Source organism: Nothoprocta perdicaria, unplaced genomic scaffold, assembly GCF_003342845.1.
Source record: "Nothoprocta perdicaria isolate Ctin4 unplaced genomic scaffold, notPer1 scaffold_312, whole genome shotgun sequence".
Classification (NCBI taxonomy): domain Eukaryota; kingdom Metazoa; phylum Chordata; class Aves; order Tinamiformes; family Tinamidae; genus Nothoprocta; species Nothoprocta perdicaria.
Window position 1 is genome coordinate 624,708 of NW_020455547.1, and position 26,586 is coordinate 651,293.

The window sequence follows — 26,586 nt, forward strand, 5'->3', positions numbered from 1 at the left end:
ATTAAAATGTATCTCAGATAACTTGTTGTATCTATAGTTTGAAACTCAAAGGCCAGGTCCTTTGCATATTAGTTTTAAAATAGTTTGCTTTTTTTCTTGCTGGTGCAGTACACACAGAGAGCCAAACATGCATTTTAAACTTGTATGAAACCAGTTGTTCTCTGTAAATTGATAAAAGTAGAGAGAAAACAGACATGGCAAGAAGAAGCTCGTTGGATTTGGGAGAGCTCCAGATGTACCACATGGTGCACAGAGAAGCGTTTCTTCTGCAGCTATAGGTGGTGCCCTGTGCGCAGCGTCTCGCGTTGCAGTGCCTGTGAGAGTCCTGATTTCGAAGTAGAAGTGAAAGGGCTTACTTTTACTTGTGTAAGAAACTGATCTGATGTTTTTTTTCCATCCAGAAAATGATTGAAAGTTTGTAAAGAGAAAAGAACAAAAGAAGGAGAAATCGGAGGAAGAAAATGAGTAGGACTTGACTCAAGCTTTTATAATATTTAAAAAGTACAGGTACATTAGTCATATTCTCTAAAGGATTTCTTGTAAAGCAGCTTTACTGTTTGTAAGCTTTTCCTGTAATTATTTTTTTAATAAAAATACTTTCTCAAATTAAATGAATTGGTACTTTGGAAATTGATAACCATGGAAACTGAAATGATGTGCTCCTGACTTTCAGGGACACTCGCTGCTAAGCGAGCTCGCAGAGAGCCGTGCAGAGGAAGCTGGTTTTGCTGGGGTGGAACCAGCACGGGGCCGGCAGACTTGGAGATGACAAAAGTACCTGTTCTGGGGCACCATCTGCTGGTGCCTTGTTGTGTGACTGCCCCATGTGGATACACAACATATGCAGGATATAGTCTATATGATAAAGTATCTGTTTAGCAGAGAGTACCTWCGATTCTGGAAGGGGTCACAATTGGGGTAAGAAGCCAGGTARGACTTTTAACCATAGTGATGCAGATAGAGACAGAAAGGAAAAGACGTTGCTGCCTAAGAACAATTATAATGAGCTTGTAGTACCAGGCAGTGGAGTTTGAAATGGTAGATTTGGAATCTCACATTGTAAAATCTTTGTATTCTTGCTTTGTGACAGCCTGCAGGACTCGAGAAGCGTACGCTGCTTTTATGCCAGGACAGCAGTCTGTTGAGCTCTTGTGCTCCCTGAAATCTAAGGAAACCCTGAATCTGAGACCGTGCACATTCCTAACACTTCACCCACAGCTGTAGATGGGAACAAGCTTCCTTGGGCAGTAGGATGCTCTACCTCCTTGACTGAAAGGTAAGCTGCTTCAATCTTCAGGGTAGAGGCGTATGTGAGAGCAGGCAGCCTGCACTTTCCTTACAGTTCTATTGTCTACAGTGAATATAAGCTCTTTGGCTCTTTGGACCTTATACACTTTTCCTGGAAGAATCTGTTACCTCCTTGGTTGGCCAGGTGTCACTGCCTGTGTTCATTTAATATCTAGGATGGAAATGAAGGTTGCTGTAGTAGACCAGTCTAAGCTGTGTTTTCTGGGCAGCTGAGATTAGGCCAGTKTGCTCTACTTCTTTCACTGGTGGCCAGTGCAAGTTTCTTTTCTGAAATGCTGGCAGGATGCRTCTGGTTGGCCAGTGAAGGCTGATTCCGGTCTGTCTTCAAGTCTCACATGGTAAGGTAGAAATTACAGACCTTATGGTGCAAAGGAAGGCTRAATGTAGAGTAGTTCTTAAAGTTGGTTTATGTAGGCTAGATGATAACAACAGTGAGTTTTCTTATCTGTTAGTACTCATGTAACAGTGAAGTTGATTGAAAGGTGGTTTATCCTTCACTGAAGGTATAAGGGGACATTCACAGATGGAGTCTAAACACGCCTGACACCCTACCACACTGCAGGCTTAGGCAGCTCCAGCGTGTATGCACGCAGTGAGAGAAAGGCAGTTGGACATTTCTTCTGACTCTCAGTCCTAGGTGTTGTAAAAAACTGCTGATAGATATGGTGCMCTTGCTGAGATGCCAAGGTATAGCAGGGATGCAGGATGCATAAAACATCCATTATTTCTTTGCRTCCGTGCCTGTTATTCCAAGACTGTCTGCATCTGTATTTACGCAGTCTCAGGCTCACGTGTTTTTCTATAATTAGTCTAGATTGGTGGAAACATTGCTCCTTTGCTGATTAGAATACAAGTACAGCACAGGACTGTGATAAATGGCTGAAAGCATCAAGCTTCCTCCGTCTCTGAACTGCTGCTAGTTGGTAACCTGTACTTTTGATAAAGAAAAATAAAATCACTTAAAACTTTTCTGGAAATAACACACATTTTTCATCAGTTGACAGACTTCTCTGTTAAATGTGAACATTCCTTTATCAGCTTGGTGTGCAGCGATAGCAGTAATGCAGTCCTTTMATATACGTACTGCTAGAGGAGACAAAGGAGTAAGACAGCCTTGGTCTCTCAGTGGATACCTGGTGCTGTTTGGTGGTGTTCTTATGTAAGGTATGGCAGGAACCACGCTAGTTTTAGTGTTCTCTTCTGTTCTTTAGTGTCTTCGTGCAGCTAGTGATATGCATGCTGTTACTTTTGTGTTGTGATGACTCATCACACATCCCTGGGTAATTTTTGATACATGAGCAACATTCAGATAGAAAGAACCATATGGTCATCATTAAAATGTAAAATACTTAGTATATGCATGAAGTTAAAGATTTGTCTGAAACTTACGTTACTTGAAATATGCATATTATGGTTTTTGAAACATAAATTATTGTTCCTTTGTCTGGAAAACTGAGCCTGAGTTATTCAAAGTCATGTGGTTGCTGATAGCTGGCTATTAGTGTAATTTCATTGAAGTGAATTAATTGCATTGGTGCTTCATCTTGGTGGAAAATAAGGAGATCTGTGTGGGCTGGGAAAACACCGCCGGGGCTTTGATGGTGAGATGGGTTATTGATGGATCAATATTCATACAGAAACTTCCATAGAGGGAGAAGGCCTAAATGAGATTACTCTCCATTTTTGTTCTCCCATGACTTTTCAACTTAGAATTTCTCTTATTGCATGAAGGTGTTTGCAGTTTGCAGTAATACGTCTGCAGCTCTCCTCCGTCTGACCTTTGTCTCTGTACCACCCACTGATTTTTGCTTAAAGGGTAAATAAGGTTCAAGCATCAGGCTGGGAAATTTGCCCAAGAATTGTCTCAAGCACTCAGACAACATATAGGAGAGCTAAGGAGAGCAAGCCTGAAAATATTTTCCCATCTTATCGAAATGTCCACTTTTGAATATTCGTCACCATCTCTTCTTTCCCCTCTACACCCCAGCATAGTCAGATGGAACTGGAGACTTTCAGTTTTTTTTCTGGATTGTTTCTCATGGAAGAGAAAGGCTAATTCTGAACAGTTGAGAGCCTCCTGTGGCCGCCCCAGCAACCTGCTGGCTGCTCTGCTCTTGTGTTCTTGCTTTTAGCAGAAATTCCACCCTGGACCTGAGAAACGGCTTTTAGTGAAAGTTTTGTCAAACTGTTTCAGTGAAAGTTGCAAAGAAAAGTTTCAGTTTCAGTAAATTATTATTTTCCAATGGAAAAAACATTTCACTGAAAAATTCCCAGACAGTCTGCTTCTGAGTTTACCCTGTATATCATCTGTTTTTTTTTTTGAAATTCTTACTAAGTTGCTGAACATTCATGCTTGAGGAAGACTGGTATTAATGCCAGCTCTTGGTTAATCATCAGTGAATCCAGGTGAGGTACTTGCCTGTGTGTGCTGAGTGCCACGGCCAGCAGCCTGAGGTGGCCTAGGCGCTGCGGGCACCGGCCCTGGCTGGGGTCTCACAGCTAGTGATCATCCTCCTGGCTGGCTTGAAAGAATAAGGAAACAAACAAACCAACCTAAGGAAAAAAACAGTCTTTCTCCTGTTGTAAGATGGCACTGTGGGTGCCATCTTTTTAATGTGAGTTATTTCAGAAGTGTGATTTGAAGAGCAATACCCTAGGTATAGATGCTTAGCTAAGACATCAGTGAAGGTTTGGGACTGAGCGATTAGAAAGGGTGGAGGACAGGGAAAGAAACAGGAATTTCTGAAGCTAGTTTCAGCAAGCAAAACATTATTTCATGTGTTTATCTGAAAATATTCCTGTAAAAGTAAGGGATGAAAAGTAACACTAGAGTTCCTGTTAGGAGGTGGAGTGCAGCAGCCATCTACCAGGACATAGCACACCTGAAGAGACCAGAAATCAACACCAAAATGTTGCCTCCATGGAGAAGGAGGCAGCAAGCTGGTAAGGAACAATAGTAGTTTTTATCCACAAGTGATAGGTTGGTACTGCAGAAAGGGGACCCAGCTCGCAGGCCAGGAGAGCAGCGTGGGGTGCGTGGGGAGCGTGGCCGTGGGGAGCGCCTGGGGGACGGGCTTGGTGCCCAAGGGAGGAGCGTGGGGTCTCCCCACCTTCCTGCCAGCTCCCCCGGGCGGCTGCTGCAGGGAGACTCTGCTAGAAGCAAGGAAGGAGAGTGTAACTCTCCCAGAAATAACCAAGAGACAGTGAGGTTTTCTCTGCTTACTCCATGGTTTTTATGCATTTTTATTTTAAGGGCTGGAAGGGATATTTCTCCTACAGGGTGGCACTGATGTGTTTGAACTTTCACCAGTAGATTTCAAAATATGAATGGCTTTTGCCTTTTTATGATTACTGACTGGACTGTATTTGCTGAGATTCTAGCAGCAGTTCTGATTTTCTTCTAACTGATCTGCCATCCTTTCAGATAACAGTTCAGATGTACCTGCTTTACTTTCTGCCTGAATTTAAGAATTACTCAGTGCATGTTATTTGAGCAGGGTGTCTCATTCCTTTGTCAAAACATCAGTAAGATGCTGCGTGAGCTACTAGGAGATTGGTAAATGCTTTGCGTCATGCCAAAGACCTCATACACGTCTAGCAAAGCCATTGGATCAGATTTGACATGCTTCTGATACAGAGTTCGTATACATCTTTGCAAAAGCTGTTGAACTACTTGCATTATTAACCTGTTTATTAAGTAAAGCATTATACTACTGAGGAGGAGGTAAATAATTCATGAGGCTCTCAAGCATGATGATAGTAGGACTTACAAAAATGTGATACGTAGAAGTTCTTTTCTAATAGTTGGCTTTGTCCCTGTTTTTAACATATTGCAGTTAGTTTTCTCTGTGCAGACGTTATCCTCTTAATCACAGAGAATTCTCTTCAGGACTGATCAGATGTTACCGCATTTAGACCATTGTCAGTTAAATGTTGGAGTTTCTTCCTAAGCAAGAGGTTGTTGAACTCTAAAATTGTGTTTCTTTTCAGTTGAAAAAATCATAATACAATGAACAATTTTGTAATTTTGATCATGAAGCCTTTTTCAGAAATGGGGGTGTTATAGGTTTTGTTTTTGTTCTTTTTAAGCTTCGGAGGGGTGGAATGTTTCTCAGTTGTTTGCTGCCCTCTTGTGCCGTGATTTGGTCTTTCCATCAATTATTTTGCCATCTGTAAATCTTGCTACCCAATTTGGTGTGTCAACCTGACACACTTGTCCGTATTTCCCTCTTGTGCAGACACTGTGCTCCATTTGCTCCTCTTCTAATGCAAACCTATTCTGCTGCGATGCAGCTGAAAATGCCTTAGCAGTGATTTATCCACAGGTTTCCCGTTGTCTGCTGGGGTGTTGAACTGAGGGAGCTGATGCTGGTGCAGAAGAGGTTGTTGTCCATATGTGGAAGCTGCCTGCTCTCCACTGCTGCAGACCTTGTGCTTAACTGGTTTGGTGTGGGCAGGTGCCCTGGTGACAGAGGAGGTTTGTGGCTCCTCAGTTGCATCGTGTAGGGGGTGAGCGTGGGGAATAGGCTTGCGGTGACCGTAGCTGTGGAGGAAATGGGCTTCCCAGTCTGGCTGCTGGTGAAACCAGTGTTTATAGGTTGTGCCAGTGACTTCTGTCTGGTGCTGTATGAAGAATTCCAGGCAAGGTTTCTGGACACAGACTTGACCAAGGGCCTAAAGGCAGGGTATGAAAAATATCTGGTATCTATATTGCTGTACAAGCTGGAATCTGCCTTGTAAACCCTTCATCCTGTACGAGGTACCCCTGCCACTTGGATACTGGCAGAAGAGGTGTGGAAGATGATGCTGAGCTGATGGTGCTCCATAATACATAAATAAGTGTAAATGTGGGAGGCAAATATGAGTTTCATTTTAGATCAGAGGGAAAAAGAGAGTTCTGTGAGAAATAAGCAAATTCTCCTCGAGAGTCATGGCTCTGTCTGGGGTTTTCAGGATCCCTGAAGCCTAGGAAATGGGAACTTCTTAGCAATAATATTTCAGTTGCTTTTGTTCTAGATCTTTTAAGCATAACAATCTTAGAGCAGTAACACGGAAGGGTATTAGGAATGTCTACAGCAGTGTAAATAGAAAAAGTGAAAACAAAATGGGAAGCAAAGGATTTAGTTATTAACCATGCAGTGTACCTCAAAGAATCCTGTCCTGCAAATGATTTTTTTTTTTTTCCCCCCTTACTAAGAACCATTTTGAATTTCTATATAGTTATCAATAGATGGCAGTGCAGCAATTCAAATCATTAGTTTGGGCAAAGAAGATGTGTGAGTAGGAAGAGCTGGCTTTCAACTTGCCTCTTTTTCCAGCCAGAATTCGTCTGTCCTAGTGAAAAGCAGGAACGCAGTAGGACAGCCTTTGCTGCCGCAGGTGTTGGGACAGTACACAGGGGAAGAGGGAGGAAGAGCATGGAAAACTTGTACGATAGGAACGTTGTATTTGACCTGTACCAGTTGTGAGGCAGTGCAGCACGCGGCACGTGCAGCCGCATCGGCGCACAGAGCTCTGGGTCAGTGTGGGCATAAGCGTGCCGAGACTTCTCAGCAGCCCTGTGGGTTTGAGTTATTCTCGTGTTAGCGGAGTTGTCCTTGGTTTGGCGAGCTCTGTGTTGTGCTCTGTTGCCCCTGCAGATATCCATGCAATACATAGTGTATCTGTTKTGCTGCAGCAGATACATGGGAATATCCCAGCAGCTGAGAGCCCCGTGTTGAAGCTTGTGGGAGATGGATCCACCTCAGCTTGTCTGACATCCATAGTGTTGTCATTGGTGTTGCAAGAGTGTGTTTGCAYGGTGCTCTGTCCTGGTGCCTGGCCACACCACTTCTAGGTCTGTCCCTTGGTTGCCTGCAGTGTGCTATCAAGGTACTTGTTCACATGCTGATAGTTGCAGACAGAAGAAAGGCTGTTGGATCATCCCCTAGTCATACCTTCAAAATCATAATCATAAATATTTGCATTTTTTTCTGATTTGCTAAGACTTTAGCAGCACAGAACTGATATATCCGAATATATGCTGTATTTTCTAATGTRTCTGTAGGTGGAATTCTGGGGAGAGATGAAAGTATGACATAAAAGCAGTGTATGTGTATTTTGTGAAGGGTATGTATGTGTATTTAGTACATATGTGCTTGGAACAATGGGTCAGCTGCAGAATGTTTTCCAGGCACTTAGACTGACACCTAAATCTTGGATAGTTTGATAGCAGGCAGAGCAGGGCAGCCTGCCTGTCTTCTAGACCAAAAACCATAGCAGTCATGTCCTGTGTGCTGCCTCTGCCCTAGGCGTTGGATCAACTTATGCATGAAGTGTCATGGGCTTATGATGTTTTCTTTTCTTTAATTTTAATCTGCTTTCTAAGGAAGCAGATCCAAAGAAATATAGGAGATATTTGAAGACAGGAAAAATGTTGCAAGCAGATACTATTTGAGTGCATGTTATTGAAACAGGTGAAAAAGGAGGTTATTGAAGTTACTGTGTTCTTCAGTAATCTATAGTGTTGGTCATTGAAGAACAGTGGTCATTGTGTTCATTGAGAGTTTCTATGTGCTGTTTTCAAAGAGTAGAAAGGGTTAAAAAGTTGGAGTTTTTTTTAAGTAAAGAAAAAGCATATTGTCTATAAAGTGTTTAATATCACAGGCTTATAAATAATTTATACCACATACGTTCCATTCACAGAAATGAAATAAATAATTAAATTAAAATAGTTGATTATAAAAATAATCTCAGGAAATGTAAATCTTACAGAATTATATATATATCATGCTAAAACGCATACTGAAGTGCCTGCAGAGGACACTTATGACCAAAATCATAAATATATTGTTAAACCTCCCTGGGAAGTAATGAGCTTTTATGGCTTACTCTATGTACTCATCAGACAGCTAAAGAATCATACATTTGTTTCTGCAAAGAGTGCATTTAGTACAAGAAAAGATACGTCAAGATGGTGTGCACGTTTGGAAACATCGTTAATCGGTCCTTTGCAGATCCCAGCTTCCTCCTGGGATATCTTCATTTTTCGCCAGAGAATATTGCTGAAGAACAAGGTGATGTCCTCTTGAAGACTGATCTGTTCTTCACTGATTTTCTGCTCCTCGTTTAGGAGGCAAATAATACACTCTTGAAAATGCACTCAGTTTTTCATTACTCTGATGATAAGGTTGCACATAATAAAAACTCATTCTATAATTTCATTGACCCTGTCTCCAGAAATCTCAGTTTTGATATTTTAGTTGCTGTTTTGTTGTATGTTCAGTGGCTTTAGAGGTGAGAATTTTTCCAATGAAAAGTAAGCCTTGATGAGTAAAGCACAGAAAAAAATAAATAAAATACACTATAGGAGATGAGTAAAGCTACACAATCTGACAAAAACTTAAATTCATAAATAAAATCTGCAACTAGCCATTGAAAGGAATCTAGTAAGCTAGTAAGCTGAAGGAAGAAATTTGAGAACTCTGTGAAAAAGGTAATACGAGGCCTCAGGATCATGTTAAGTGAACATGTATTGTAGGAAAATTACCACGCTGTCTAAGAGTTCCCAAAAGGGACCTGTCAACTAAAATGAGTTGTCATAATTTAGTAATAATTTTTACCTGGCACCACTGTGTTAGATATGAATATTTTTTTTTTCTCCAAGACCTCAGAACAGGTAAGCTTCTAAGTTACATTTGTTGTAATTTCCTACTGTTTCTGTGAATTGTAACTGTAGGTTGCATGAATTAAGCTGTTCTTAGGTATTGGAAATTAGTCTGTAAAACAACCTCAATTTACAGATGAGTGTATAAACATTAAAAAGCCCCGACCCTTTGGCATTACACTTGGTATGATAAGACCCTTAGTTTAATCAAACAGTGGAGCAAATCACTCCAAAGAAAAATAGCTACATTGCTTATTACACTACATGATATCTCATGTAAGAAAATCAAATGGTTTCAGTGTACACAGGAGTCARTAGGTAGCTTATGGCATTCCTGTAGGAATTTGCTTTTCTGCCAGAAAATTTCTCTGCTAGGCACAAAGCTTCCTTCTCAGTGGCTTCTAATGATGACTTCTAAATACTGAATGTACCAATGCCCTCTTTGGACAGGGCATGTAATCACGTTTCAATACCACTTCACCTGTGAAGGATTTTTATCAGACTTTTTTAGACTTTTGATTTGAATAAACAGAATGGATGACTGGAAAAGACATTTACAAATTAATATGCTGTATGCTTTGTTCAAAAACAGAGTTCTTTCCCCCAAACTGTGCACAAGTGAAGGTCCAATGGAAATGAATTATTTGGTGGTCTTCTAGGACTCTGCAAAAGCAGCACTTCATGATGAATAAATTCAGTATTTTTAACCTGAGATACAAGATAGATTAATACTCTGGGGAGCAACAATTTCAAAATTAAAAAAAAAAAAATCAAATCAAGATGATCATCAGCCAGAAACGGGGATGATCCAAGCACTGCCCTGAGGATCTTCATTGCTGCTCTGATGCAGTATTTTGTAATAGCTCCCGCTTGCTGTATGGAGGTAATTAAGCTTATTTCCATCATAATACTAGATGTACAGTATCATCGCAAGCAGAATATGGTGATAAATAAGTAAGCTGCTAAAAGCTACAATACAGGGTTTTATTTTAAAAAAAAAAAAAAAAAAAAAAAAGCTTCAGTGCTATCTCTAGCCAAGCTTCCACAGAAATGGCTTTCAGAATTCAGAACTGTACGGTGAAGCTTCACGTAACAGAAAATTGACAGCAAAGGGAAAAATGCAGTTAAAACTTAGAATATAAAAATTAATTGAAAGTAAGAAGATGAAATAGTGTTATGGAATAAGAATATGAAAAAAGAAGTCTTCTAACAAACCACTGTCATTTTGAGCTGCTTTGTTCTGAATAATCAGCTCCTGTGTTGGTTGGACCTTTTGCAGGGGCCAGTCTTAGCAARTGTCCCTGCTGTATCTGTGATGTTAAATTGGAGGAATCTAAGATGGAAATTCCTCTCCTGAAGCACTTTCCTTTCCTACAGAAGGAGTTTAGATGCCGCTTGTAGCTTTTGGGTTATGATATTTTCCCTATTGAAGCCCAAGACAAATCCTGTTGACTTCAACATGGAAGCAGATCAGACCCGTACCATAGAACATAACTTGTAAATGTTTTTCCAGTATTTTTGTTTTTAGAAGGAAGATGATACAGTCTTTATACAATATAAATATTCAAAGCTGCATTTTTAAGAAACTTAAATGCAGGATATTTATCCATGGTTGAGTAAGAGACAGTCTGAGAAATTATAAATAAAATGGTGTGTGTGGTAATATTGTAGCTAGAGAAGTTGATCCAGATAGAACTTTTCAGGCTTCAAAGTTCATGTCTGTTTCTCAGTTTCACCTGAGATCAGAGCAGAAATGCTACAACWGTAGCCATTCTCACATACTTCTAATTAGCAGAAGGTGATAGCTAGGTCTCATAAGAGAAACTATTTTTGTGAAATTACATTTTAATTTTCATACTATAGTGAGGCTCAGGTGTTTCCTGAAACCTTCTGTTATAAATAGCCATTCATCTGAGCCTCCTTCATGTTTTGGGGAGAACCTTTCACTTACCACACACACAGCATAGCACAGTCATTTAAAAATAGAAGTATTTTAAATTGCTTTCTTAAATAACATAGTGTCTGCTTTAAATAATGGGTTTTCCATAGTCTTCAGCTCCAGCGTGTGTTTAATTCTTGAATAGCTGTGAAAACAACACAATGTTAGAAATAACAAAAATAAGGGCAACTAATTTGGTTTTGCAACATGTCAAAAACGRCCATGAGAAATGAACTCTACCTGTTTCATCAGTTTTGCAAAGCCCTTCAGAAAGTCTTTGGGGCTTTTTTTCTCGTAAGATTCACATGAAGACTCACAGGGCTGAAAAATGAGGAAAATCGTGTCACTTCTAAAAGCACAGCACAATCATGGCTAATGCTTTGAGACTTGCTACTGCAGCAGCAAGAGGGCTGCAGTCAAAGCCTTTTACAAATGGAAGAGTATGAGGCTCAGGCAATTCAGGCAGGCAAAGAAAATAGTAACTGCACCTTGGATTCACGTTTTTTCTCCGATTCAGAGAGCTGGGACTGCTGGAGCTCATCTGGTCTAACCCCCTGCTCCAGTGGAGTCACGTAGAGCCCCTTGCCCAGGACCCTTGGAGTGTCTCCAAGGCTGGAGCCTCCACAGCCTGGGCCAGTGCCCTGTCACACTGTCACTGCCTAAGGGTAAGTAATTCATGGTGCTGGTTCACGGTCAGCTTGTTGCCCACCAGGACCCAAGGTCATTTTCTGCCGAGCTGCTTTCTAGCAGGTTGGCGCCCAGCCTGCACTGGTGCTTTTTACTCATGTTTTACTGATCTTTCTTTTGCTTTTTTGTAATGCTGGTACTTTTTACTGCTGTTTTATTGATGTTGTTTTGTACCAGCAGCATCTTGGAGTAATCCCTAGCCCCTTTTCTTGAATGTCGGGCATTTGTTGTTACAAAGTACATGCACACGATTGATTAATAGGGTCAGACTGAATGTCTTTCTGAAATTCTGAAATGCAGAGAAAAAGAATGGTTGTCTTACTTCCCTAAGGTAGAAAAACTAACCCTTTTTCATTAGAATTTTGGTTTCTAGGACTCTACCATTGTAGGTGATGTCTGCTACAGAAAATAAAGAGTAATGATCAGGCTCATAAGCATTGCCAGGAAGTCCTACCGTGTCAGAGCTTCTCAGGAGGGGGCTTCTCAAGATCTTGACTTGTTTGAAAAATGCAGAATTTTCCTGGCTGATCTTTGGCTGTAATTTCCAAGTTTCATTCTGGAAGCAGGTCATAGCTGTGAACAGGCATCCATCCTAGAGCAGGAGCAGCAAGAAGGCACTAAGTTATGGCTGAGCACTTYTAATATTTCAGCCCTTTTGTACATGTGTTTTGCGTAATGCTCAGTGCACAGAATTCAATATGCAAGATACTCCTTGAGAAGAACGAGCCTATTTTTAGTTAGTTTTGCATATGAGCAAGGTTTTTAACCTTTTCTAGAATTTTGTCGTGGTAGTTGGTTAGGTATCTCCTCACAAAAATAAGTAAACTCTCCCTTCAGATATTAAACATTGCAAAAATTAGAACGAAACACTATTTAAGACCRGATCATGTTACATTTAGTAGATTTTTGACCAGCACAGGCATAAGTATTTTCTTTTTTAAAAGAGGAAGAATATCATCCTGGCCCTTTCCTCAATGCTTCATGTGGGAATATACTTTTTAAAAAGTTCTTTGTGCTGTTTCTAATGTCATCTACTTAATAATACTTGGAATACATTTAAACTGTTCACCAAATGCTATTTAAATGTCCTTATGCAATAAGAGGGGAAGTGGAGGTGCTGAAGTTRGTTGCCTTGCTAAAGGAAAAAAGAGGGAGTTAGGGTGAGAAGTAAGCAAAGAACCAGGCTTGTAGCTTAAATTGTCTTACGGTGATTGAAATTGAGTTGCACCTTAGATCTTAGTAAAGGCCAGCAAGCACCRTCTCTATCTAAGTAGAAAAAGAAGTTATGCTGTATTCTAGAGATGCAATTTTTCTGTTTCTGTTGCTTATCTAGMATAAAAGCAACCTGTTTAGTTTTTTCCCTTTATGCTGCAGTCAGCTACTAATTTCAACAATGCTAACAGAAAATCTTCCAGGGGTGCAGACTCTGGTTTGCTGGGCAGCGGCGGAAAACAGCACCAAGGCTTAGCCTGTAGTCAGCAGAGAACAAAGAGCGCAGTTTACTGAGCCCAATTTCTAACTCGCTTTCCGTTTTCCAGAGAAACATTTAGAAATGCTGATTGTGCACCTTAGCAAGGCCCTCAAGCCATCATCGTGTTTTGCATATTAACTGCTGCCAGAGCCGGATCTCTTCCAGCTTGTTAGATGTCACTGCAGTTTGCTGCTTTCGCAGGGAGAACGCAAAATCCTTTGGGTTGCTTATAGCCTGTTTTAGTAGCAGCCTTTTATATTGGTCAGATGCAACATTTTATTTTCCTTAAAAACCACACATTTATGTTTGTTTCAAGCTTCTTACCGTAACCAGTCTTGCTTACTGGAAAGAAAGCATTCGTTTTTAAGAGATCATTTTTCCAGCTGAAACTGAAAACATTTTCTGCCTCATCCGTGAAGAGCTGAGAAACCAGCATTTCTCATATGTGCTTTTTTTTTTTTTTTCTCCTCCTTGCTGAGTTAACTGTKAGGCTCAGAGCAGGCCAACAGCCCCAGGACCACAAGGAGTAGTGAGTCTTGACAAACTAAATGAACAGACATTGAAGAACCTGCGCCGCTAGTGATGCGTGTGAGTGACCGGGCAGGCATGTAGAATTGCCCTGCCAAAACCACTCAGCATCAGTTTGAAGCAACTGTGCAGGTTCCCCTGGAAAGCCCTCACTTCCTGACTCGGTGAGCAGCGGGGCCAGATGCTGCTCTGACGTAAGTGAGCGCCGTGACATTGGCTTCCACTGCCCTCTCTCGTCACCCGCAGCRGAGTGAACTTGCTCTCATTTCAGTCTTAGCTGCTTTCACCATCAGCATGTTTTCTCTGACTCCATGTGCTCTCATCCCTCAAACGACTTCTCACTGCTTTATATATTCATGTGTATTTCCGAGCTGAGCATGCAGAGAAATAGCATGGCACTGAGTTGGAGCTGGCGCTCCAGTCCACTCACAGGAAGCTCCGAGGAAGTCAAAATCAGTAGTGAGAAACCACTGCATTTTGGACCTTATAGAAAGAAGTTTTCCATCCACAAATTCAAGGCCACATTCACATTTGGAGCAACCAYGTGAACATTTAAGCAATATCATGATGTTTCGAAGCAGATATATGAAAGACGTCTATTAAATCCAGTTTTGTATGTTATTAGTGTCATTGCACTTCATCATGGTGTGTGCAACTTTGCCCCATTGTAATTCATAGGTAAGTATTCGAGCAATTCAGTAAATATAAGGATGAATTGCTTGTTATGTTACAATGAAATGCTTGCTATGCTGTAACCCAGTAATGTAGTTGCTGGTACTGATTATTGGTAGCACATGGTAGTGTTAAAAACATTTCCAAAGGTTGAACTCCTGTCGAATTTAGAACCTTCCAGTAAATGAATTCCTTAGCTCCTCTTGTTGYTGAGAGAGGCATTCAGCACCTCCAAGCATGAGACTATGAAGCMCTAAGCTGCWCGCAAACTGCTTTCTTCCTTCCTGAGGTGACCATATTTTTTTTAAAGGCTCTGATTAAGTGATTACTCACTAGTTGTATTTGCTTTCTTTCGGAGCTGGTGGCAGACATTGCAGTAAAATGACTGCTAATCATCTGATTCTTTTCACTTTGACAGAAGAAGTTGGAAAGAGCGTTAAGGACAAAAAACTAGCAGTTAGCAAGGGTGCATCAAGTTCTTGYACATGTTTCTAGCAATGAGGTGGAATAGATCTCTTTTGGTCATGCTTGTATGTTTTCAGCAAGTTAAAAAAAAAAAAAAAATGCACCTAACGGTAAAGCCTAGGAAGAGACTAACAAAAGCTGTGCCAAACCTGGTGAGTTTTTTTCCTTTCTTTTTATTATTTTGCAAGATAGTTTATGGTACTGAGTGAATAGCTTTACACTTGCTGTATTTCTCAAAAAAAACTATACGTAATGACTGTTTTTATTTGTAAGTCAAAAGTCTGTGCTTTCTGAAACAGCTCTCAGGGCTCAAAGCTCGTTATTACGATTAATTTAAGATGACAGAAAAAGTGTTACATTACATGAGTCATGACTAACCCTAGACCTTTGTACCGTATTAAGGAATATCAAAGGGATGCAGAAAAAGAGAATCATCCAAGATGTTAAGATCTTTGTTTGTTTTTAGCACTTGRCTTTCCTTTAAGTCTGGCATGCATAAGCTTTCTGCGACTCTACCATAGCTTCTTAGGTACAGTAAGTTCCAGGCTTAGGGTGACACATAATACCAACATTAAATGAGATTTTAAATAAATAACCATGTAGTATATCTATAAATATCTAAATAAAAATCTATGTGCAAAGATGATTTGTGTTATTGTAACTAGCTGCTATGCAAAGAGAGATACAGCGTGCGAGCAGAATGCAGCTTTATCTTCTTAGTTTATCTATTAGTGCAGCGAGCAGCCTTGCAGAAACCAGAGTGACTCCGAATGAGAGGAAGCGCTCTCTGATACGGCCTTGCTGTCCTGCTGTGGGCACTGAGCTGTAGAGGGGAGCGCAAGGGGCTCCCCGTGGCCATTGCAGGATTATTCCTGCTCCTCTTCCCAAATCCCGGAAAGCTTTGCTGCCCCTGYAGCTCTCTCATGAAACGCAATTACTAGCTGTCTTTCTCAAGTGAAGGTACTAGATATAAATGCGGAGTCTGTGCGTGTGTCAGCCTACATGCACCATAGTAAAATAGGAGTTAATATAAATGCTATTCTGACATGGAAAATCCAGTAAAAAAGAAGGCCCCTATTTTTTCTTTTTTTCAGTCTAGCTTGTTGCATTAGAAGTACTAGATCACAGATATGGAAAGGAAGGCATTTGTTGTTTGTCAATAAAATAAACTAATATGAAATAAATTTGATATGATTAGAAGAAAATGTTCAAGTCATCTCTCTCACCTCAGGATTTTCGGGTGTATGCAGCCGTTCAGCATCCTGCAATAGAACAGTTAGAATATTAGCATTTGCAGATGATGATGTCCCTCACAAGATGTATTCTGAGCAATATATAATTCTTGAAAATAATTTAAACTATTATGAAAGATTGTTTGCTTACCTCATTTTTCACTGCAATTTCTAATCGCTCAATAGTTTTTATAATCTGCCTGTATTTTAATTTTTGTGGAGTTGCAGTCAGCAGCATACTGGAAGAGAAGAAGAGCATGCAGAAAATGATCCTCCTCTCCATACTGATGAGTTCTGTTTTCAAATGTGTCAGGAGCAAAGTTACACTATCCAAGATGAGCACTTCAGTCAGAACTGTTCTCAGGTATGGTACGTACCTACCTATTTATTGCTCCTTGCTGGAGATGTAAAACCCACCCATTTCAGTTTGGAAAGCTTTGTAGAATGGATTAATGAGTAACCCTTTTTTCTTTTCCACTGGCTAGGTGTATGTATGTGAGCTTGTGCGTAGGGGGGCAGGGATTGATGGAGTGAATGAAAATCTGCCCCATCTGCACATTGGGCAGGAAAAAGAGAGAAAAGGGTGAATTCCCATTTTCACTTTGAGTCAAAAAATCAACATAGTAAAAAGTAGATACTTAGAAACTATAGACCCAGGTAAACAGAGATTCTACCTTTTTTTTTTTGGTCTCCTGTTTCTTACAGCATCTTACCTCTCTAATGTAATTGAAGACTTTCTGTAGCAGTGCTGCAGCAGTATAGAGAACTTCTTTTCAGAATTTTTAAAAWATGTATTATCCTACTTTATATCTTTAAAGGACCTTTGCTAGTCCCCCAGTGGAGAAATGACCTGCCGCTTTTGCATTCATGGCTTGGTTTCTGTGGCCATTGGGAGCAAAAACACATTTTAGTACTTAAGCCAGGTGAAGTTTATTCTGTGAACTTTCAAAAGTATGCCAGGGGTTTTAACAGCACCTTAGAGGCTGTGTCCTCTGAGCTCAGTGGACCAGAGGTGGAGGCCCCTGCCTTTGTGCAGGCGGCAGCGCTGGGGGTTTGGGAGTAGCGTGTTACTGAAAGGAATTTTCTCCAAAAAATGCTAGTGAGGAATGCTGCTTCACAGAGTCTTCCATGGCTGTCTGCCTTCTAAGTGACTACCACTAAATGTAAAGATATTTGAAGGTATCGTTCTCAAACTGATTTCTTTTTTTCCTATATTAGTTGCATCCAGCCTAAGTCCAATTTCTGTTACCTGCAGTGAGATTCACCAGCCTCAGAGAGGTTCTGTGGCAACACTAAAATTTTATCAAAAAAAGAAAAAAAAAAAAAAAAGGAAAAAGGCTTGTCAGGCTTTATAATGAAATTACTATTATGTATTGTTGATGACTGAACAGGAATCAGCTCTGTGGTTGCATTGTTAAATGGTTGCTCTAAAGAGCAATTAAGGTCACTTGGAAACCTTACCTGTGCCAAATAAAAAGGTGCTTGGGTGTATTTCAGTTTACATCCTTGCCTTTAGAGGTATAAAGAGTCTTTACTATGTAGATTTTATAAAACTGAACTTCAGTTTGGTGTCTTCTTTGTCCAGAACAACAACCTGTACAATAAGCTACCGTGTAAAATGCCCGTGTGTGTGTATGTGTGAGCAGACCTGGGCAGACGCACTTCCAGGTGCTTTTGATGGTTCATTTCAAAATCAGCATCTAAGCTGGTGCGGCAGCTCTATCTGGCATCTTCGAGTGTGTTTCTTTTCTGTGTATGATTATTCAGGGTGCACTGAAYAATCACTCAGCCCTTTTTAACCTTTTGGAAACTGGTTAGTTTAAAAGACAAAATTTTATGTATGCCTGTGTGTCTGCACAGATGCCCTGCTGTATGCACACACACAAAATCTCTCCCAGTAAAAGGGATTGTCACACCTGGTAGAGCAGAAGTCCTGAAAAATGATGGCAGAAATAAGAGAAACAGAAGAATATTTAAAAAAAAAAAAAAAAAAAAAAAACCTTAATTTCTTGAAAGAAAAAACAATATGGTCATTTTTCTTTTCTTTTGGTGGATGGGTTTTGAAATCATTTTAAATGAGCATTATGCTGTGATGCAGGCAGCAAGCTGCTAGAGGAGGATTTGTTGTTGAATCTTAGTAGATTTTATTTGGAATTTATCTTATTTTATAGCTAAGATTCCTTAATGAATGTTAACAGTGGTAGAGAATATTTTGTTTCAGAAACTGTGTGGTGTCCTGGGCCTGTTTTTGTCTCCTCTTCCTTCCCTAGCTCTTCCTTTCATGTGAAGTTTTGCAGAAATTGGTTTGTCACCTGTTGTTCAACACCTCTTTGGAGGTGTTAGGAGATGGAGAGATCACTTATGATAGCATTCTTTACATGAAGGTGACACTTAACTCTGCTTCTCTTTACCTTTGTTTCCTTGGYACTCTGAGTAGTGGTTGGGTTTGATAAGCATTGGCTTCTTAACCCGGTTTTGGATTACACCGTTGGAAGTGGCGACAGTTTGAGTGCAGGCAGCTGTTGCTGTTGGCTTCTGCCTTGTGCTGTCACGATGTCAGCTTGGAGCTCCTTTTGCTGAGCTCCTTCATGCTCGGCTTGTGTAGGCAGTTGCTTTCATTCACCTTTATCTGTTTAATAGGGTGGAAGCTTTTCCACTTGGGCGTGCAGCATATCCCTCTGGTAAGTATGTCCTGGTTGGGTGGTTGGCAGTTGCTCTTCCAAAGATGCTGGTCTGGGGACACTGATGGCTGGGCTGTCGCTTTTGGTGTTGTAGTGTTGCTGCCCTTCATCTTAGGGCACCCTTCCCACCCGCCGCATGCTTTATTTGATGAGCCGGTGGAGAGCAGCCCGCCCTGCGTGGCACTGAGCTGGGCAGCGAGCCCCTCTGCAAGCACCCAGTCCCTTCTGCTCGGCTCAGCCCCAGCCCTGCTTCCTCGGCCAGCGTGGTGCGCGTGTAATACTCAGGGTGAGGTCCTCGTTGCTCCTTATGCAGCCACTTGAATGTTTCATTGCATCAGCTAGGAACACCCTGCCTGTTACAGCCAGAGGCTGCGCTCGTCTTTGTCCTTCGTGCTTTGCTGGACTAGAATTCACATGTCTGCGTTGTGTATGTTGACGTGTCTCAGGCATTTCCAGATAGTGGTCCTGGCCTGTAGAGCACCGTGGCAGAGTCACACCTGCAAAGCCAACTATGGCACTTTTCATCTTACATTTTTTCCTAAGCTTTTAATAGTTATAGGTCTAATAACGCAGTAGTTGGGTTCTAAAACTATGCAATCTCTRGGGGTACCATCTGATTAGTAAAACAGAAAAATAATCACATCTCAGCACGTTACTAACCTGGGGGTCCTGAGATCCTGATGCTTTAGGAAGGAAAGAAATYATCATGGCAAACAGAGGCAACTTTAAATTCTCTGAACTAAGCTCAAGCATGATGTGCACAGTTTAAAATAAGTTAAAATAAGATATATGGTGGAGAGATGTGTCAATCTGAGGTATTCCAAAGTTATGACATCTTATACTAGTTATTAAGTTGAGGAATTAGAATGGGAAGCTAAATTAGWCAATGTAGTAGCTGGTGGTTGTGTATCATTTCTATAAAAGAAGTGTTTGCCCTTTCTGTTTTGTATCATAGGATACATGGACACAATAATTGAAGAAATGACAGAGAAAGTGAAAAATAAGGACAAAGAGGAACTTCCTTTATGTCTAGGCAGTGGAGAAAACTCCTTGATATCCCTCTCATCAGATAAGCGTGCGCGACATGCTTTTTGTRTACGTCACTTCTGTCTTGTGGCTTAGGAACATGCTGAGTCAAATAATGACACTCTCTCTCGCGCTGCCGCCCGCCTGGCTGCGGGGCGATGGCTGCAGAATGGAAAGCTGCAGAACCTCCCGTCGCTGGCCCGTGAGGCCAGATCTTCCTCTTTCCTCCTTGCCATAGTGTCACTCAGATGCTCAGTGGCTTCGACCCCAAAAGCCCAATTCCCCCCACCCACATTTTCCTTTACAGTGTGGCTGAATGGAGGCTTTTCCCATAGCTTAGTCATTGCTAYGGCTCAGCCAAAAACGCCTGTAATGTGGAGGGCTGCTTTCAAAGAATTTTTGTGGCCTCATGTGTGTGGAGTTTCATGCGTATACTSTGACTTAAGGAGGTTGTAGGAAAAGCAAGGGGAGAAAAGGGTCTGCAAAGGGAGACCTGTAACAGAGGGCACTTGGGTAGCAGACTTAGGAAGACTRGTCTTTAAAATATTATTGACACTATGTATGTTCATTACATCCTGTCGAGATCTTGTTTTTTCTTACTGTAAGATTTTGCATATTTCTGTTTTCTAACTTGGCTTAAAAAGAGAAAAGCCATCAAAATTAGAGAGAAATCTCTCTCTAATTTGAAACTGTTTACTCCAAAAATCAKAATAAATCCTTGAATGTAACAGCATACAGCAGTATAAAATTATCCAGAGTCTCTGCAGTGTTCCTCCAGAGTTATGTCATAGCCAGTTTCTAATCCATAGTAAAGTGGATATAACATTTACCRAAGGAAAAGGTTCCAGACAGTAGATGAATGAATAAAAAGAATAAGTGAAACAAATCTTATAGGAGACTGTACAGTTCCATCCTGAAAATATTAAAGATAAAAGGGATGCAAGGCAARGAGTTGTATCATAGAAGATTCTTCTTATATCATGTAAGGACAATTGTATTGAKCAAAGACATCAAGATAATTTTAAGTTGCTGACAGAGAGGGGAAAGTATCTAGCAAGTATTCACCTGTTTGGGTTGCAGASTAAAATATTATGTGTCTGTTCACTGTTACTGGCAAGTCAAATTGAAATACCTCTGTATTGTAACCCATCTCTTCCTTGCTTCTAGAGTGTAACAGGACAGAGCAGGAACTCATCTTCCTGTTCAAAAGAATGTCAGGCAACYCCACCATAAAGAGAAATGCAGGGTAGCTTCCATTACCATTTGCCCCACCAGACGAAGCTCGTAAATGAAAAAGTCCCCAAATACCTGTAAAAATATCTTCCATATGTGAGAAACACAACTACATGACACTGCTTGTCCAGTAAATGGCTTTAAGGTACAAGGACAGGCAATTGGAACAAAAGTGATTCCCAGTCCTGAAGCAGGAAAAGGGTCAAATTGGAATCTACTCGTATTTGAAAGCTGAAAGGCATGGGAAAAAAAACCAAGTACTTGATACAGAAAAATGACTGAGCAGATTTCTCCTGACATCAAAGAACTTCTATAAATGTGGAAAGACTCCCCCAGCCCCTACCAGGAGTTGACAGGATGGACTGGGCTGGTACCTAGGTACTGTAGGTGCTGTGGGCATCCCTGCAACTCCCCTCGCCAGAAAGTTCCATCATCATTTGTCTCCTCMACTCAACAAGATGTTAATTCTTCAATTTTGTTCTCCTTTTTTTTTTCTGCCATACTGTTAAGAACGTAAGTGGGGATCACACAGCAGCTGCCTTTTGCTGTGACTAATCCCTCCAACTTTGTTCTGGTTTTTCAGTCTGCTCTCTATTACCAGATCTAAAAATCATCATGTGTTTCTGTTAGTGAACATCGCTGGTGTTTAACATTATTATCGGTGATTCTCAGTTGTAATTAAAGTTGTGATGGAGTGCCACATAACAGACAAAAAAAAGAGGAGATTGAAAGAGACAGATTTGATGAATGGAAAATAGAATCTGCTTTCCAGGGCAGGCCAAATCTTTCTGAATCCATAACAAGTTATTTTATCTGAACTTTGAAAACTATTTCAGCTAGTGAAGATGTCTGAGGAATGTAATGTAAAGCCATTTGCAAATGTTCTTGTATTGCGTCATTTCCTTTGTACCAAGCATTATATTATCATYTTAATTCTCCCCTGTTTAGCAGAAGTGCACAACTGACTAGGTTTTTAAAACAAACATAGAGCAGATTAGTTTCTGCTCCATGCGCTTAATTAAACCCCAAGATGTTTGTGATGCTTAGTTTAATTGGTGTCTTTGGATCTTTTTCAATTAATAATAGCAAAACATACTGACATTTTGTGTCTTTTCAAAGTGCAGAGTCTGAGACAAGTCTGGGCCTGCTACGTAAGACGTATTCAGAAGAATAGTCCTCTTCTGGCCCCATCTTTACATCTTCCCATTAATACTGGAGCTGCCTCCCACTCCGGGGTCGCACAGGGTGGGAGAAGCCCAGCGGGGTCACCGAGTCCAGCCTCCTGCCACTGCTGCGGGCATCCACATCACGTAAGTCCTTTCGCACCTCGTCTGAAAGCGCCTGCCATGGGCCTCATCTTCTCAATCTCTGTGACAGTAACAGCCCTGACCCTTTTCTCTGCCCAAGCTGCTTTCTGGCTTTTCTGGGGGAACTTCAGTGTGATATATTGTGCTACTGATGATCTTTCCCAGTGACTAAAGGCTGGCCAGCTGCTGAAGGCGAGACAGCAGCTGTCAGGAAGTCAACTATGTTGTCCTCAGCTGCACAAGTGACCTCTGAAAGCCATGCCTGTTTCCTGGTGATGCCCCTACGAGATAGTATGGCCTAAGGCGTAAAAGACAGTGAGGGGTAGYCCTGAAAACCAACAGTAAAGGTCACGTCCGTTCAAAACACTCCAAAAGAAAAGCCAAAAGACACATACACACGTCGGATACTGGATGGAGGGATGACTTAAATACAAAATGCTGCCTTTGCTTCGCTCGCTAGCATTAATGAGCAGAAGTAGCAAGATTTGGAAGAAAGTCTGTTYTCCGTGTGGATGTCAGCAGTGTGAAACAAACACAAAGCAGGCCAGTGCAGGCTGCAGATGGGCAAGGCTCATGCCAAGTCTGCTGCAGCCTCTGGAAGTGTTTTTGCTGACTCTAGTGGTTTCCATTCGTGAGCAGCACTGCAGACATCATTGCTCCACCAGCTAGTGGGCCTCTCTGTATCCTGCTTTGGGTTGCTATTGTGGATGCCTTTGGACATCTCTTGGAGGGTTGGTGCAGCTGCTGTGGGAGCSTGGGATCTGTGTGGTGGTGGTAAAGCTGTTGGATCATCACTTAGTCTTCCACAATATATGGAATAAGGCTAGTGAGTTGCTACAGCCCTCTTTCCATTCTCTCCAGCAAACCCATCCTGGTTTTACCTGCTTTGCAGATGTACTTGACATTAAATCATCTGTAAAATCAAACATGCTTTTTCACTTTTTATTATGCATTATGTTTTTGCATGTCTTGGTAGAAGTAGGTGACCGAATATTGCTTTTATTCCTAACTAGTTTCACTTTCTGATTCTCATGTATTACCAAAATAGATAGTATTATCATGTATTACCAAAATAGTSTATAGATTGTACCACTCCTCATAGATATGTATATTTGTATGTTTGTGTGCAGATACCATTTCTGTTGGAATCAATTTTTCAGTGACTGAGTATGTGTTGATTTCAAGCTCTGTAAACTCTTCCTCTTCACATTTTGCTCCTGCCAGCTTTTCTCTCCCCAGGCCCAAGCGCAGTGTCCCTGGGGCACTGCTTTGGCAAGGCAAGAAACAGTGGGGCCGGAGGAGCAGCACGAGCTTGCAGCGGGGCCGTTGGTCAGCGAGGGGCTGCATCAGCCACTGCTTGTTCTTGGAGCTCCTGCAGTAGGGAAGAGGCTCTGGTGTCAGGCTGTGAAAGGATGGATGTCAACTCAGCATCATCGTGCCGGGAGCAGGAATTTTGTGCAGGTACTAACACCATTAGGCCCTGTAACTGTGGCCAAAACGCAGCTTCTTGCAGCATTGCTTAAAGAAAGTCCTCTGTAAGGTGTGAGGGAAGTCTGGTCTGCAGCCTGGTCTGAAGTGYACAGCTCTTACAGGTGTAATTGTATCTCTTGGGCAACCTTTGTTAAGGTTTTGCAGGCCAATATAATTTCTGATTTGTGTAGTTACAGCAGAAAGAATTGTCTGCAGATGGAATACGGATTATTCTGTTTCCCATATATGAATTGCTTTGTAAGCATAATGCACTTTGTTGTCACTTTATACTTAAACTTGCCATTTCGTTGTTTGCAGCAGATAAGGGAATACTGTGAGATGGCTATCAAAATTTCCTTAAAAAGATAAAACTTAAATGGGACAGCTATGAAAAAACTTTTTCCATTATTATTTTTTATGCTGCTTTTTCTCCATCCTTATCTGTAGCCGTATGTATATAATATATGTGAATGTGTGCATGTGTGTCTATAGATATATCAAATGTATATGCACACACATAGATTTAAAAAGTCATATGGCACAGTTACTTTGCATAATGAGTTTCATTTCTTTTCACAGGTCAGCATGTTAAGCGAACCTTGGAAAAACTATTGTGTGATCAGACACCGCACTGAAGCAGCAGCAGCCATTTGGTAAAGGTGCTCTTAGATAAAAAGCTGAATGCTGTGGTTTCAATGACTTATCGTTGAAACYTTGTGGTTTCTATGTAGGCGGCTGTACAGGCTGGACACGTTTGACATCCTTGTTTCTGAGCTGTGAAATCTGTACATCTAATTTATGAAAATTATCTCTGGCTTAATTTTATTCTTTTTTTAATGAAGTCAACATGCTATTTCCCATGCATTCAGTGGAAACAAGAATGGAAATGTTTTAAGATGTTCTGTAAACCTGCTTTGACCTCAAAAGGGAAAAGAATCAAGATATTCTTATGATTAAGGGTTAAGAAGAAAATTAGAATTAAATATAGGGGCTTAAAGATGGAGGGTAGAAAACGGGGTGGTAAAAAAGCGTCTCTTCAGTGTGGAGACAAATTGGGAAATTAACTTTGGGAAGTGACACACAAAATCAGAATTTTTTAAGTGAGAATTTGATATATATTAAAATATATATATGTCTACTTAAGGAAATTTAGCATGAAYGAAGGTACTGATACCATTTAAGAGACCCTGCAGTATCTATAGTCTTTTACATTGCCTGAGTAAACTGTTAACTTTACATATGGGATAAAAGYAAGACCAGTGGAACTATGTTAGAAGTTGGATCAGAGTGGGAGTGAGGGCAGGAGCAATTGCAAACCCAAGAGTCATTAATGAGCCACCCAGTCAGTAACATGCTCTTTTGTTCCCATTTAATGTTACCATAGTTCAGGGAATTGATCCCGTCCCTCAAGGGGCTAAAATGTGCTAGTGTTGCTGCTTACGATACAGCAGGCGTGCACAGCTGGGACTGGAAGAGGAGCAAAGCAGATTTCTTCCCGTCCCCTCTACTGCGTAGCTGTGGGAGAGGGCTGGACATGGGGGCGTCGTGGACCCACGTGCCCCCTCTCACCCTGCTCTTGCTCTCCCTTGAGCTCTGAGGAGCCTCTGCCACCTGCGCGGTGTCCCCGGAGAGCTCAGCTGCTGGCAGCACTGGAGACCTGATCGGCTGCTGCCGGCAAATTGTGTTCCCTCCCCTGRCGTGAGCAGCTGCACTGACCGCCCGAACACGGGCACTTTCAGCCACAGCTTTCAGCCACAGGGTCACAGTGTGACCATGGAAGGTAAATGCCAGAAGCACCTGCACCTTTCCCTGTGGCCGAACTTTGTAAGTGAATCTATAAACATGTACTAGAAAGGAGCTGAGACTTCTGAACACCAAGCAGAGGAAATGAGAAAGAATATCCAAGGTTCGCAGGAGACCTGCAGAGTTTCTTGCTCATGTATAAATGCAATTAGTATGTGTGTGAAAAATAACGACAGAATGCTAAAGGGGCAATCCAAAAGCATTAGCCAAGGACTGTGTAATACTTCTGTGTGAGTAGAAATTCAGAGTGTGATCACCCAGYATCAATTCATTTCCCAGGAATGCCTGCAAGATTCATACTAATATTTTTCAGTAGTTTCTATATCAAAATATTGGCATAATACTGTGAATTTTTCTTTTCTTGAAATCTCATTGTTCCTGATCAAGAAATTGCTCCTTTTGAAGGGGAGAAAAAAAGTACTTTAATGTTGTGTCTTTGACTGGAAAATGAAGATATCTTGTACTGCTTCTGTTTCTGTTTCCAGAAACGTAAGCCTGTAAGTGCAACTGCAGATGAATATGCTAGTAAAATTGCTGCATACAACCGTATGTTAGTCTTGTGGACGGTGATATTTTTCTTGCCTGTTAATCATGTGCTTGTTGCAGGCTTTACATTTGATGTCCCATTCCTTGAGCAGCGTTTTTGATCTCTTAAATGACTTGTGGGAACTGAGAGAAAAACAAGGATGCTCAGAAGATGCCAATCCTAATCAATGTAGACTTCTGAAAATCGTTTTTCCCAATAATCATTGCAAACATGTGGGAAATGTGAATAATCGAGGAACAATCTATGTTTTTAGGACCCAGAATTCTGCTAGAACGACCGCCATAAGGTTAGCATTCCTCTCCATATTGCTGAATTGCTGGGCTGAATTCCCAGGGCTGAATTTCCAGAGTCATCCTTCTCTGATATCATCAGGATTACACAACTCAGCCTACAGATCCCTGGCTTGTCTAAGTGGTTCTCATGCCCATTGCATTTATATTTCTTATTTTTATGCTTTTAAGTAAAGGCAAAAGCCATTTAAATATAGCAGGCACAAGAAGGCGAAGGTGAGTGTGAAAACCTGTTACGCAGACATCACTTCAAAGCAGAGCACAACCTGCTGGTGCTGCCCA

The 26,586-nt window shown here is 41.2% G+C and overlaps 2 long non-coding RNA genes across 3 annotated transcripts; both read left to right on the forward strand.

Moving 5' to 3' along the window:
- The first annotated feature begins 475 nt into the window (after positions 1 to 475).
- Positions 476 to 16,197, forward strand: LOC112950238. Of its 2 annotated transcripts, none has more exons than XR_003249988.1 (3): positions 476 to 507; positions 1,091 to 1,276; positions 16,176 to 16,197. It is a non-coding gene; the product is annotated as an uncharacterized LOC112950238 (long non-coding RNA). The 2 variants fall into 2 exon arrangements; XR_003249987.1 differs by lacking the exon at positions 16,176 to 16,197 and adding an exon at positions 14,669 to 14,799.
- A 7,404-nt stretch (positions 16,198 to 23,601) lies between these two features.
- LOC112950237 lies at positions 23,602 to 24,597 on the forward strand. The gene is made up of 2 exons (XR_003249986.1): positions 23,602 to 23,655; positions 24,244 to 24,597. It is a non-coding gene; the product is annotated as an uncharacterized LOC112950237 (long non-coding RNA).
- Positions 24,598 to 26,586: the final 1,989 nt, after the last annotated feature.